Source organism: Symphodus melops (genome assembly GCF_947650265.1).
Source record: "Symphodus melops genome assembly, chromosome: 22".
NCBI classification, from domain to species: Eukaryota; Metazoa; Chordata; class Actinopteri; order Labriformes; family Labridae; genus Symphodus; species Symphodus melops.
Genome location: NC_136712.1, coordinates 11,717,436 through 11,731,064, shown reverse-complemented (window position 1 = coordinate 11,731,064; position 13,629 = coordinate 11,717,436). Strand labels below are relative to the sequence as shown.

General features: G+C 43.3%; 1 long non-coding RNA gene across 1 annotated transcript in view; it reads left to right on the top strand.

The window, feature by feature from the left end:
• Nucleotides 1–8,359: 8,359 nt before the first annotated feature.
• The window catches only part of LOC306818269, a 58,751-nt gene continuing 53,481 nt past the window's right edge, over nt 8,360–13,629 (top strand). The window contains exons 1-2 of the long non-coding RNA XR_013778154.1: nt 8,360–8,405; nt 12,824–12,885. This is a non-coding gene — a long non-coding RNA (uncharacterized lncRNA). The remainder of the gene's footprint in view (nt 8,406–12,823; nt 12,886–13,629) is intronic.

Genomic DNA, 13,629 nt, shown 5'->3' with positions numbered 1-13,629 from the left:
AAATCAGATTATTTGTCCCTGCAGGCTGACATGTTGAAGGACCCTGTAGACCACCTGACCTGAACCCCCTTCATCAGAGCTGCTAGGTGTGGAGGACTCATTGTTATATTAACGTACAAAAAGCTTTGATTGATTCCTTTAAACTGACGTGTTGTGAGTCTTTACGTCACAAACTGAAGAAAAATGTCCACTGAAGTGAATTAGAAATACTTTAAATATTCCTGAGTGGTATCAGGTCTGTGGGGTCAACCTGAGCGCGTGACAGGCAGAGGGTGACATCATCAGGACTCACCTGGTTCCTCCGTTCTTCTGTCCTTTAAGATGCACTCTGAAAGAAAAAAGAAAATATATAAAGTTAGAGAATGTGTGTGATGTTATTAGCATGACATATAGAGCAGATATGCTTCATGTTCAGACTATGAAAATAACATTTTATCCAGTTATATTAAATCATCTAAAATCTGAATACAAATATTACAATACAAAGGCGTGCAGACAGTCTGTAGAGACGGTAGAGATGGCGTGCAGACAGTCTGTAGAGACGGAAGAGGTTGCGTGCAGACAGTCTGTAGAGACGTTAGAGGTTGCGTGCAGACAGTCTGTAGAGGTGGCGTGCAGACAATCTGTAGAGGTGGCGTGCAGACAGTCTGTAGAGACGGCGTGCAGACAGTCTGTAGAGACGGTAGAGGTGGCGTGCAGACAGTCTGTAGAGACGGTAGAGATGGCGTGCAGACAGTCTGTAGAGACGGAAGAGGTTGCGTGCAGACAGTCTGTAGAGGTGGCGTGCAGACAATCTGTAGAGGTGGCGTGCAGACAGTCTGGAGATTCAGACTGAAGGTGACATTCATCTCAGCCTCATTTCATCCTGTCACTGTTTGTGTGTTTATTCTGCACAGTCAGCTGATAGGATGAAAACACACATGTTTTCATCCTATCAGCTCACTGGGACTTTGGTGATTTCTCAATGGTCCCAGTTCATTATCTCTCCTGTCACTGGTGATTCATCAAACAGAGTCCCAGTTTAGATTTGAACATTGCTCTCAGGTGGACACATTTACCTGATGGCTCAATGGGACTGAATCCCTGTATACACTGCTTTGAGCTGAATCACTCTGACCTGAGTCTGAGCACGCTAAAACAAAGACACATTTAATTATTATGAAGGAGAATCTCACCTTGGATGTACACATAGTTGCTAGAGTTGATCTGATGACAGATGGCGTCCTGTGTGACCACACAGCTGTAGGTGTCGGTCTTGGTCACAGTCGTTTGGAGGATGATGTCGTAGCTGCCATCTTCATTTTTAGTGACTTGTGGTTCTTCAGTTTGAAAGATGTTTCCAGAACTGTCCCTCCACTCCACTTTAAGTAAGGGAGAAGCTCCTTTAACGACACACTGCAGCACGGCCTGGTCACTTGTTTGATCAAGAATTTTGAAAGTCGGCTTTCGACATGCAACTGTGAACAGGGAATAAATAAGAAATTATTCAGGTTCTTTACAGCATCAGAAATGTAATCATGTGAATCCTCTGGTCATCACATATCTGATTAAAGAGGTTTATAAAAGGAGGAATAGAGAAGCTAAATTCATGTCTCAATGATAAATCAGATTATTTGTCCCTGCAGGCTGACATGTTGAAGGACCCTGTAGACCACCTGACCTGAACCCCCTTCATCAGAGCTGCTAGGTGTGGAGGACTCATTGTTATATTAACGTACAAAAAGCTTTGATTGATTCCTTTAAACTGACGTGTTGTGAGTCTTTACGTCACAAACTGAAGAAAAATGTCCACTGAAGTGAATTAGAAATACTTTAAATATTCCTGAGTGGTATCAGGTCTGTGGGGTCAACCTGAGCGCGTGACAGGCAGAGGGTGACATCATCAGGACTCACCTGGTTCCTCCGTTCTTCTGTCCTTTAAGATGCACTCTGAAAGAAAAAAGAAAATATATAAAGTTAGAGAATGTGTGTGATGTTATTAGCATGACATATAGAGCAGATATGCTTCATGTTCAGACTATGAAAATAACATTTTATCCAGTTATATTAAATCATCTAAAATCTGAATACAAATATTACAATACAAAGGCGTGCAGACAGTCTGTAGAGACGGTAGAGATGGCGTGCAGACAGTCTGTAGAGACGGAAGAGGTTGCGTGCAGACAGTCTGTAGAGACGTTAGAGGTGGCGTGCAGACAGTTTGTAGAGACGGTAGAGGTGGCGTGCAGACAGTCTGTAGAGGTGGCGTGCAGACAATCTGTAGAGGTGGCGTGCAGACAGTCTGGAAATTCAGACTGAAGGTGACATTCATCTCAGCCTCATTTCATCCTGTCACTGTTTGTGTGTTTATTCTGCACAGTCAGCTGATAGGATGAAAACACACATGTTTTCATCCTATCAGCTCACTGGGACTTTGGTGATTTCTCAATGGTCCCAGTTCATTATCTCTCCTGTCACTGGTGATTCATCAAACAGAGTCCCAGTTTAGATTTGAACATTGCTCTCAGGTGGACACATTTACCTGATGGCTCAATGGGACTGAATCCCTGTATACACTGCTTTGAGCTGAATCACTCTGACCTGAGTCTGAGCACGCTAAAACAAAGACACATTTAATTATTATGAAGGAGAATCTCACCTTGGATGTACACATAGTTGCTAGAGTTGATCTGATGACAGATGGCGTCCTGTGTGACCACACAGCTGTAGGTGTCGGTCTTGGTCACAGTCGTTTGGAGGATGATGTCGTAGCTGCCATCTTCATTTTTAGTGACTTGTGGTTCTTCAGTTTGAAAGATGTTTCCAGAACTGTCCCTCCACTCCACTTTAAGTAAGGGAGAAGCTCCTTTAACGACACACTGCAGCACGGCCTGGTCACTTGTTTGATCAAGAATTTTGAAAGTCGGCTTTCGACATGCAACTGTGAACAGGGAATAAATAAGAAATTATTCAGGTTCTTTACAGCATCAGAAATGTAATCATGTGAATCCTCTGGTCATCACATATCTGATTAAAGAGGTTTATAAAAGGAGGAATAGAGAAGCTAAATTCATGTCTCAATGATAAATCAGATTATTTGTCCCTGCAGGCTGACATGTTGAAGGACCCTGTAGACCACCTGACCTGAACCCCCTTCATCAGAGCTGCTAGGTGTGGAGGACTCATTGTTATATTAACGTACAAAAAGCTTTGATTGATTCCTTTAAACTGACGTGTTGTGAGTCTTTACGTCACAAACTGAAGAAAAATGTCCACTGAAGTGAATTAGAAATACTTTAAATATTCCTGAGTGGTATCAGGTCTGTGGGGTCAACCTGAGCGCGTGACAGGCAGAGGGTGACATCATCAGGACTCACCTGGTTCCTCCGTTCTTCTGTCCTTTAAGATGCACTCTGAAAGAAAAAAGAAAATATATAAAGTTAGAGAATGTGTGTGATGTTATTAGCATGACATATAGAGCAGATATGCTTCATGTTCAGACTATGAAAATAACATTTTATCCAGTTATATTAAATCATCTAAAATCTGAATACAAATATTACAATACAAAGGCGTGCAGACAGTCTGTAGAGACGGTAGAGATGGCGTGCAGACAGTCTGTAGAGACGGAAGAGGTTGCGTGCAGACAGTCTGTAGAGACGTTAGAGGTGGCGTGCAGACAGTTTGTAGAGACGGTAGAGGTGGCGTGCAGACAGTCTGTAGAGGTGGCGTGCAGACAATCTGTAGAGGTGGCGTGCAGACAGTCTGGAAATTCAGACTGAAGGTGACATTCATCTCAGCCTCATTTCATCCTGTCACTGTTTGTGTGTTTATTCTGCACAGTCAGCTGATAGGATGAAAACACACATGTTTTCATCCTATCAGCTCACTGGGACTTTGGTGATTTCTCAATGGTCCCAGTTCATTATCTCTCCTGTCACTGGTGATTCATCAAACAGAGTCCCAGTTTAGATTTGAACGTTGCTCTCAGGTGGACACATTTACCTGATGGCTCAATGGGACTGAATCCCTGTATACACTGCTTTGAGCTGAATCACTCTGACCTGAGTCTGAGCACGCTAAAACAAAGACACATTTAATTATTATGAAGGAGAATCTCACCTTGGATGTACACATAGTTGCTAGAGTTGATCTGATGACAGATGGCGTCCTGTGTGACCACACAGCTGTAGGTGTCGGTCTTGGTCACAGTCGTTTGGAGGATGATGTCGTAGCTGCCATCTTCATTTTTAGTGACTTGTGGTTCTTCAGTTTGAAAGATGTTTCCAGAACTGTCCCTCCACTCCACTTTAAGTAAGGCACTTTAACGACACACTGCAGCACGGCCTGGTCACTTGTTTGATCAAGAATTTTGAAAGTCGGCTTTCGACATGCAACTGTGAACAGGGAATAAATAAGAAATTATTCAGGTTCTTTACAGCATCAGAAATGTAATCATGTGAATCCTCTGGTCATCACATATCTGATTAAAGAGGTTTATAAAAGGAGGAATAGAGAAGCTAAATTCATGTCTCAATGATAAATCAGATTATTTGTCCCTGCAGGCTGACATGTTGAAGGACCCTGTAGACCACCTGACCTGAACCCCCTTCATCAGAGCTGCTAGGTGTGGAGGACTCATTGTTATATTAACGTACAAAAAGCTTTGATTGATTCCTTTAAATCAATCAAAGTGTTGTGAGTCTTTACGTCACAAACTGAAGAAAAATGTCCACTGAAGTGAATTAGAAATACTTTAAATATTCCTGAGTGGTATCAGGTCTGTGGGGTCAACCTGAGCGCGTGACAGGCAGAGGGTGACATCATCAGGACTCACCTGGTTCCTCCGTTCTTCTGTCCTTTAAGATGCACTCTGAAAGAAAAAAGAAAATATATAAAGTTAGAGAATGTGTGTGATGTTATTAGCATGACATATAGAGCAGATATGCTTCATGTTCAGACTATGAAAATAACATTTTATCCAGTTATATTAAATCATCTAAAATCTGAATACAAAGATTACAATACAAAGGCGTGCAGACAGTCTGTAGAGACGGTAGAGGTTGCGTGCAGACAGTCTGTAGAGACGGTAGAGGTGGCGTGCAGACAGTCTGTAGAGACGGCGTGCAGACAATCTGTAGAGGTGGCGTGCAGACAGTCTGTAGAGACGGTAGAGGTGGCGTGCAGACAGTCTGTAGAGACGGTAGAGATGGCGTGCAGACAGTCTGTAGAGACGGAAGAGGTTGCGTGCAGACAGTCTGTAGAGACGTTAGAGGTGGCGTGCAGACAGTTTGTAGAGACGGTAGAGGTGGCGTGCAGACAGTCTGTAGAGGTGGCGTGCAGACAGTCTGTAGAGGTGGCGTGCAGACAGTCTGGAGATTCAGACTGAAGGTGACATTCATCTCAGCCTCATTTCATCCTGTCACTGTTTGTGTGTTTATTCTGCACAGTCAGCTGATAGGATGAAAACACACATGTTTTCATCCTATCAGCTCACTGGGACTTTGGTGATTTCTCAATGGTCCCAGTTCATTATCTCTCCTGTCACTGGTGATTCATCAAACAGAGTCCCAGTTTAGATTTGAACGTTGCTCTCAGGTGGACACATTTACCTGATGGCTCAATGGGACTGAATCCCTGTATACACTGCTTTGAGCTGAATCACTCTGACCTGAGTCTGAGCACGCTAAAACAAAGACACATTTAATTATTATGAAGGAGAATCTCACCTTGGATGTACACATAGTTGCTAGAGTTGATCTGATGACAGATGGCGTCCTGTGTGACCACACAGCTGTAGGTGTCGGTCTTGGTCACAGTCGTTTGGAGGATGATGTCGTAGCTGCCATCTTCATTTTTAGTGACTTGTGGTTCTTCAGTTTGAAAGATGTTTCCAGAACTGTCCCTCCACTCCACTTTAAGTAAGGGAGAAGCTCCTTTAACGACACACTGCAGCACGGCCTGGTCACTTGTTTGATCAAGAATTTTGAAAGTCGGCTTTCGACATGCAACTGTGAACAGGGAATAAATAAGAAATTATTCAGGTTCTTTACAGCATCAGAAATGTAATCATGTGAATCCTCTGGTCATCACATATCTGATTAAAGAGGTTTATAAAAGGAGGAATAGAGAAGCTAAATTCATGTCTCAATGATAAATCAGATTATTTGTCCCTGCAGGCTGACATGTTGAAGGACCCTGTAGACCACCTGACCTGAACCCCCTTCATCAGAGCTGCTAGGTGTGGAGGACTCATTGTTATATTAACGTACAAAAAGCTTTGATTGATTCCTTTAAACTGACGTGTTGTGAGTCTTTACGTCACAAACTGAAGAAAAATGTCCACTGAAGTGAATTAGAAATACTTTAAATATTCCTGAGTGGTATCAGGTCTGTGGGGTCAACCTGAGCGCGTGACAGGCAGAGGGTGACATCATCAGGACTCACCTGGTTCCTCCGTTCTTCTGTCCTTTAAGATGCACTCTGAAAGAAAAAAGAAAATATATAAAGTTAGAGAATGTGTGTGATGTTATTAGCATGACATATAGAGCAGATATGCTTCATGTTCAGACTATGAAAATAACATTTTATCCAGTTATATTAAATCATCTAAAATCTGAATACAAATATTACAATACAAAGGCGTGCAGACAGTCTGTAGAGACGGTAGAGATGGCGTGCAGACAGTCTGTAGAGACGGAAGAGGTTGCGTGCAGACAGTCTGTAGAGACGTTAGAGGTGGCGTGCAGACAGTTTGTAGAGACGGTAGAGGTGGCGTGCAGACAGTCTGTAGAGGTGGCGTGCAGACAATCTGTAGAGGTGGCGTGCAGACAGTCTGGAAATTCAGACTGAAGGTGACATTCATCTCAGCCTCATTTCATCCTGTCACTGTTTGTGTGTTTATTCTGCACAGTCAGCTGATAGGATGAAAACACACATGTTTTCATCCTATCAGCTCACTGGGACTTTGGTGATTTCTCAATGGTCCCAGTTCATTATCTCTCCTGTCACTGGTGATTCATCAAACAGAGTCCCAGTTTAGATTTGAACGTTGCTCTCAGGTGGACACATTTACCTGATGGCTCAATGGGACTGAATCCCTGTATACACTGCTTTGAGCTGAATCACTCTGACCTGAGTCTGAGCACGCTAAAACAAAGACACATTTAATTATTATGAAGGAGAATCTCACCTTGGATGTACACATAGTTGCTAGAGTTGATCTGATGACAGATGGCGTCCTGTGTGACCACACAGCTGTAGGTGTCGGTCTTGGTCACAGTCGTTTGGAGGATGATGTCGTAGCTGCCATCTTCATTTTTAGTGACTTGTGGTTCTTCAGTTTGAAAGATGTTTCCAGAACTGTCCCTCCACTCCACTTTAAGTAAGGCACTTTAACGACACACTGCAGCACGGCCTGGTCACTTGTTTGATCAAGAATTTTGAAAGTCGGCTTTCGACATGCAACTGTGAACAGGGAATAAATAAGAAATTATTCAGGTTCTTTACAGCATCAGAAATGTAATCATGTGAATCCTCTGGTCATCACATATCTGATTAAAGAGGTTTATAAAAGGAGGAATAGAGAAGCTAAATTCATGTCTCAATGATAAATCAGATTATTTGTCCCTGCAGGCTGACATGTTGAAGGACCCTGTAGACCACCTGACCTGAACCCCCTTCATCAGAGCTGCTAGGTGTGGAGGACTCATTGTTATATTAACGTACAAAAAGCTTTGATTGATTCCTTTAAATCAATCAAAGTGTTGTGAGTCTTTACGTCACAAACTGAAGAAAAATGTCCACTGAAGTGAATTAGAAATACTTTAAATATTCCTGAGTGGTATCAGGTCTGTGGGGTCAACCTGAGCGCGTGACAGGCAGAGGGTGACATCATCAGGACTCACCTGGTTCCTCCGTTCTTCTGTCCTTTAAGATGCACTCTGAAAGAAAAAAGAAAATATATAAAGTTAGAGAATGTGTGTGATGTTATTAGCATGACATATAGAGCAGATATGCTTCATGTTCAGACTATGAAAATAACATTTTATCCAGTTATATTAAATCATCTAAAATCTGAATACAAAGATTACAATACAAAGGCGTGCAGACAGTCTGTAGAGACGGTAGAGGTTGCGTGCAGACAGTCTGTAGAGACGGTAGAGGTGGCGTGCAGACAGTCTGTAGAGACGGCGTGCAGACAATCTGTAGAGGTGGCGTGCAGACAGTCTGTAGAGACGGTAGAGGTGGCGTGCAGACAGTCTGTAGAGACGGTAGAGATGGCGTGCAGACAGTCTGTAGAGACGGAAGAGGTTGCGTGCAGACAGTCTGTAGAGACGTTAGAGGTGGCGTGCAGACAGTTTGTAGAGACGGTAGAGGTGGCGTGCAGACAGTCTGTAGAGGTGGCGTGCAGACAGTCTGTAGAGGTGGCGTGCAGACAGTCTGGAGATTCAGACTGAAGGTGACATTCATCTCAGCCTCATTTCATCCTGTCACTGTTTGTGTGTTTATTCTGCACAGTCAGCTGATAGGATGAAAACACACATGTTTTCATCCTATCAGCTCACTGGGACTTTGGTGATTTCTCAATGGTCCCAGTTCATTATCTCTCCTGTCACTGGTGATTCATCAAACAGAGTCCCAGTTTAGATTTGAACGTTGCTCTCAGGTGGACACATTTACCTGATGGCTCAATGGGACTGAATCCCTGTATACACTGCTTTGAGCTGAATCACTCTGACCTGAGTCTGAGCACGCTAAAACAAAGACACATTTAATTATTATGAAGGAGAATCTCACCTTGGATGTACACATAGTTGCTAGAGTTGATCTGATGACAGATGGCGTCCTGTGTGACCACACAGCTGTAGGTGTCGGTCTTGGTCACAGTCGTTTGGAGGATGATGTCGTAGCTGCCATCTTCATTTTTAGTGACTTGTGGTTCTTCAGTTTGAAAGATGTTTCCAGAACTGTCCCTCCACTCCACTTTAAGTAAGGGAGAAGCTCCTTTAACGACACACTGCAGCACGGCCTGGTCACTTGTTTGATCAAGAATTTTGAAAGTCGGCTTTCGACATGCAACTGTGAACAGGGAATAAATAAGAAATTATTCAGGTTCTTTACAGCATCAGAAATGTAATCATGTGAATCCTCTGGTCATCACATATCTGATTAAAGAGGTTTATAAAAGGAGGAATAGAGAAGCTAAATTCATGTCTCAATGATAAATCAGATTATTTGTCCCTGCAGGCTGACATGTTGAAGGACCCTGTAGACCACCTGACCTGAACCCCCTTCATCAGAGCTGCTAGGTGTGGAGGACTCATTGTTATATTAACGTACAAAAAGCTTTGATTGATTCCTTTAAATCAATCAAAGTGTTGTGAGTCTTTACGTCACAAACTGAAGAAAAATGTCCACTGAAGTGAATTAGAAATACTTTAAATATTCCTGAGTGGTATCAGGTCTGTGGGGTCAACCTGAGCGCATGACAGGCATAGGGTGACATCATCAGGACTCACCTGGTTTCTCCGTTCTTCTGTCCTTTAAGATGCACTCTGAAAGAAAAAAGAAAATATATAAAGTTAGAGAATGTGTGTGATGTTATTAGCATGACATATAGAGCAGATATGCTTCATGTTCAGACTATGAAAATAACATTTTATCCAGTTATATTAAATCATCTAAAATCTGAATACAAAGATTACAATACAAAGGCGTGCAGACAGTCTGTAGAGACGGTAGAGGTTGCGTGCAGACAGTTTGTAGAGACGGCGTGCAGACAGTCTGTAGAGACGGTAGAGATGGCGTGCAGACAGTCTGTAGAGACGGAAGAGGTTGCGTGCAGACAGTCTGTAGAGACGTTAGAGGTGGCGTGCAGACAGTTTGTAGAGACGGTAGAGGTGGTGTGCAGACAGTCTGTAGAGGTGGCGTGCAGACAATCTGTAGAGACGTTAGAGGTGGCGTGCAGACAGTCTGTAGAGACGGTAGAGGTGGCGTGCAGACAGTCTGTAGAGGTGGCGTGCAGACAATCTGTAGAGGTGGCGTGCAGACAGTCTGGAGATTCAGACTGAAGGTGACATTCATCTCAGCCTCATTTCATCCTGTCACTGTTTGTGTGTTTATTCTGCACAGTCAGCTGATAGGATGAAAACACACATGTTTTCATCCTATCAGCTCACTGGGACTTTGGTGATTTCTCAATGGTCCCAGTTCATTATCTCTCCTGTCACTGGTGATTCATCAAACAGAGTCCCAGTTTAGATTTGAACGTTGCTCTCAGGTGGACACATTTACCTGATGGCTCAATGGGACTGAATCCCTGTATACACTGCTTTGAGCTGAATCACTCTGACCTGAGTCTGAGCACGCTAAAACAAAGACACATTTAATTATTATGAAGGAGAATCTCACCTTGGATGTACACATAGTTGCTAGAGTTGATCTGATGACAGATGGCGTCCTGTGTGACCACACAGCTGTAGGTGTCGGTCTTGGTCACAGTCGTTTGGAGGATGATGTCGTAGCTGCCATCTTCATTTTTAGTGACTTGTGGTTCTTCAGTTTGAAAGATGTTTCCAGAACTGTCCCTCCACTCCACTTTAAGTAAGGGAGAAGCTCCTTTAACGACACACTGCAGCACGGCCTGGTCACTTGTTTGATCAAGAATTTTGAAAGTCGGCTCTCGACATGCAACTGTGAACAGGGAATAAATAAGAAATTATTCAGGTTCTTTACAGCATCAGAAATGTAATCCTGTGAATCCTCTGGTCATCACATATCTGATTAAAGAGGTTTATAAAAGGAGGAATAGAGAAGCTAAATTCATGTCTCAATGATAAATCAGATTATTTGTCCCTGCAGGCTGACATGTTGAAGGACCCTGTAGACCACCTGACCTGAACCCCCTTCATCAGAGCTGCTAGGTGTGGAGGACTCATTGTTATATTAACGTACAAAAAGCTTTGATTGATTCCTTTAAACTGACGTGTTGTGAGTCTTTACGTCACAAACTGAAGAAAAATGTCCACTGAAGTGAATTAGAAATACTTTAAATATTCCTGAGTGGTATCAGGTCTGTGGGGTCAACCTGAGCGCGTGACAGGCAGAGGGTGACATCATCAGGACTCACCTGGTTCCTCCGTTCTTCTGTCCTTTAAGATGCACTCTGAAAGAAAAAAGAAAATATATAAAGTTAGAGAATGTGTGTGATGTTATTAGCATGACATATAGAGCAGATATGCTTCATGTTCAGACTATGAAAATAACATTTTATCCAGTTATATTAAATCATCTAAAATCTGAATACAAAGATTACAATACAAAGGCGTGCAGACAGTCTGTAGAGACGGTAGAGGTGGCGTGCAGACAGTTTGTAGAGACGGTAGAGGTGGCGTGCAGACAGTCTGTAGAGGTGGCGTGCAGACAATCTGTAGAGGTGGCGTGCAGACAGTCTGGAGATTCAGACTGAAGGTGACATTCATCTCAGCCTCATTTCATCCTGTCACTGTTTGTGTGTTTATTCTGCACAGTCAGCTGATAGGATGAAAACACACATGTTCACTACAGCTCACTGGGACTTTGGTGATTTCTCAATGGTCCCAGTTCATTATCTCTCCTGTCACTGGTGATTCATCAAACAGAGTCCCAGTTTAGATTTGAACGTTGCTCTCAGGTGGACACATTTACCTGATGGCTCAATGGGACTGAATCCCTGTATACACTGCTTTGAGCTGAATCACTCTGACCTGAGTCTGAGCACGCTAAAACAAAGACACATTTAATTATTATGAAGGAGAATCTCACCTTGGATGTACACATAGTTGCTAGAGTTGATCTGATGACAGATGGCGTCCTGTGTGACCACACAGCTGTAGGTGTCGGTCTTGGTCACAGTCGTTTGGAGGATGATGTCGTAGCTGCCATCTTCATTTTTAGTGACTTGTGGTTCTTCAGTATGAAGGATGTTTCCAGAACTGTCCCTCCACTCCACTTTAGGTAAGGGAGAAGCTCCTTTAACGACACACTGCAGCTCGGCCTGGTCACTTGTTTGATCAAGAATTTTGAAAGTCGGCTCTCGACATGCAACTGTGAACAGGGAATAAATAAGAAATTATTCAGGTTCTTTACAGCATCAGAAATGTAATCATGTGAATCCTCTGGTCATCACATATCTGATTAAAGAGGTTTATAAAAGGAGGAATAGAGAAGCTAAATTCATGTCTCAATGATAAATCAGATTATTTGTCCAAGCAGGCTGACATGTTGAAGGACCCTGTAGACCACCTGACCTGAACCCCCTTCATCAGAGCTGCTAGGTGTGGAGGACTCATTGTTATATTAACGTACAAAAAGCTTTGATTGATTCCTTTAAACTGACGTGTTGTGAGTCTTTACGTCACAAACTGAAGAAAAATGTCCACTGAAGTGAATTAGAAATACTTTAAATATTCCTGAGTGGTATCAGGTCTGTGGGGTCAACCTGAGCGCGTGACAGGCAGAGGGTGACATCATCAGGACTCACCTGGTTCCTCCGTTGTTCTGTCCTTTAAGATGCAATCTGAAAGAAAAAAGAAAATATATAAAGTTAGAGAATGTGTGTGATGTTATTAGCATGACATATAGAGCAGATATGCTCATGTTCAGACTATGAAAGTAACATTTTATCCAGTAATATTAAATCATCTAAAATCTGAATACAAAGATTACAATACAAAGGCGTGCAGACAGTCTGTAGAGACGTAGAGGTGGCGTGCAGACAGTCTGTAGAGACGGTAGAGGTGGCGTGCAGACAGTCTGTAGAGACGTAGAGGTGGTGTGCAGACAGTCTGTAGAGACGGTAGAGGTGGCGTGCAGACAGTCTGTAGAGGTGGCGTGCAGACAGTCTGTAGAGGTGGCGTGCAGACAGTCTGTAGAAACGGTAGAGGTGGCGTGCAGACAGTCTGTAGAGGTGGCATGCAGACAGTCTGTAGAGACGGCATGCAGACAGTCTGTAGAGACGGTAGAGATGGTGTGCAGACAGTCTGTAGAGACGGTAGAGGTGGCGTGCAGACAGTCTGTAGAGACGTTAGAGGTGGCGTGCAGACAGTTTGTAGAGACGGTAGAGGTGGCGTGCAGACAGTCTGTAGAGGTGGCGTGCAGACAGTCTGTAGAGACGGTAGAGATGGCGTGCAGACAGTCTGTAGAAACGGTAGAGGTGGCGTGCAGACAGTCTGTAGAGGTGGCATGCAGACAGTCTGTAGAGACGGTAGAGATGGCGTGCAGACAGTCTGTAGAGACGGAAGAGGTCTGTGGGGTCAACCTGAGCGCGTGACAGGCAGAGGGTGACATCATCAGGACTCACCTGGTTCCTCCGTTGTTCTGTCCTTTAAGATGCACTCTGAAAGAAAAAAGAAAATATATAAAGTTAGAGAATGTGTGTGATGTTATTAGCATGACATATAGAGCAGATATGCTTCATGTTCAGACTATGAAAGTAACATTTTATCCAGTTATATTAAATCATCTAAAATCTGAATACAAAGATTACAATACAAAGGCGTGCAGACAGTCTGTAGAGACGTAGAGGTGGCGTGCAGACAGTCTGTAGAGACGGTAGAGGTGGCGTGCAGACAGTCTGTAGAGACGGTAGGTGGCGTGCAGAGAGTCTGT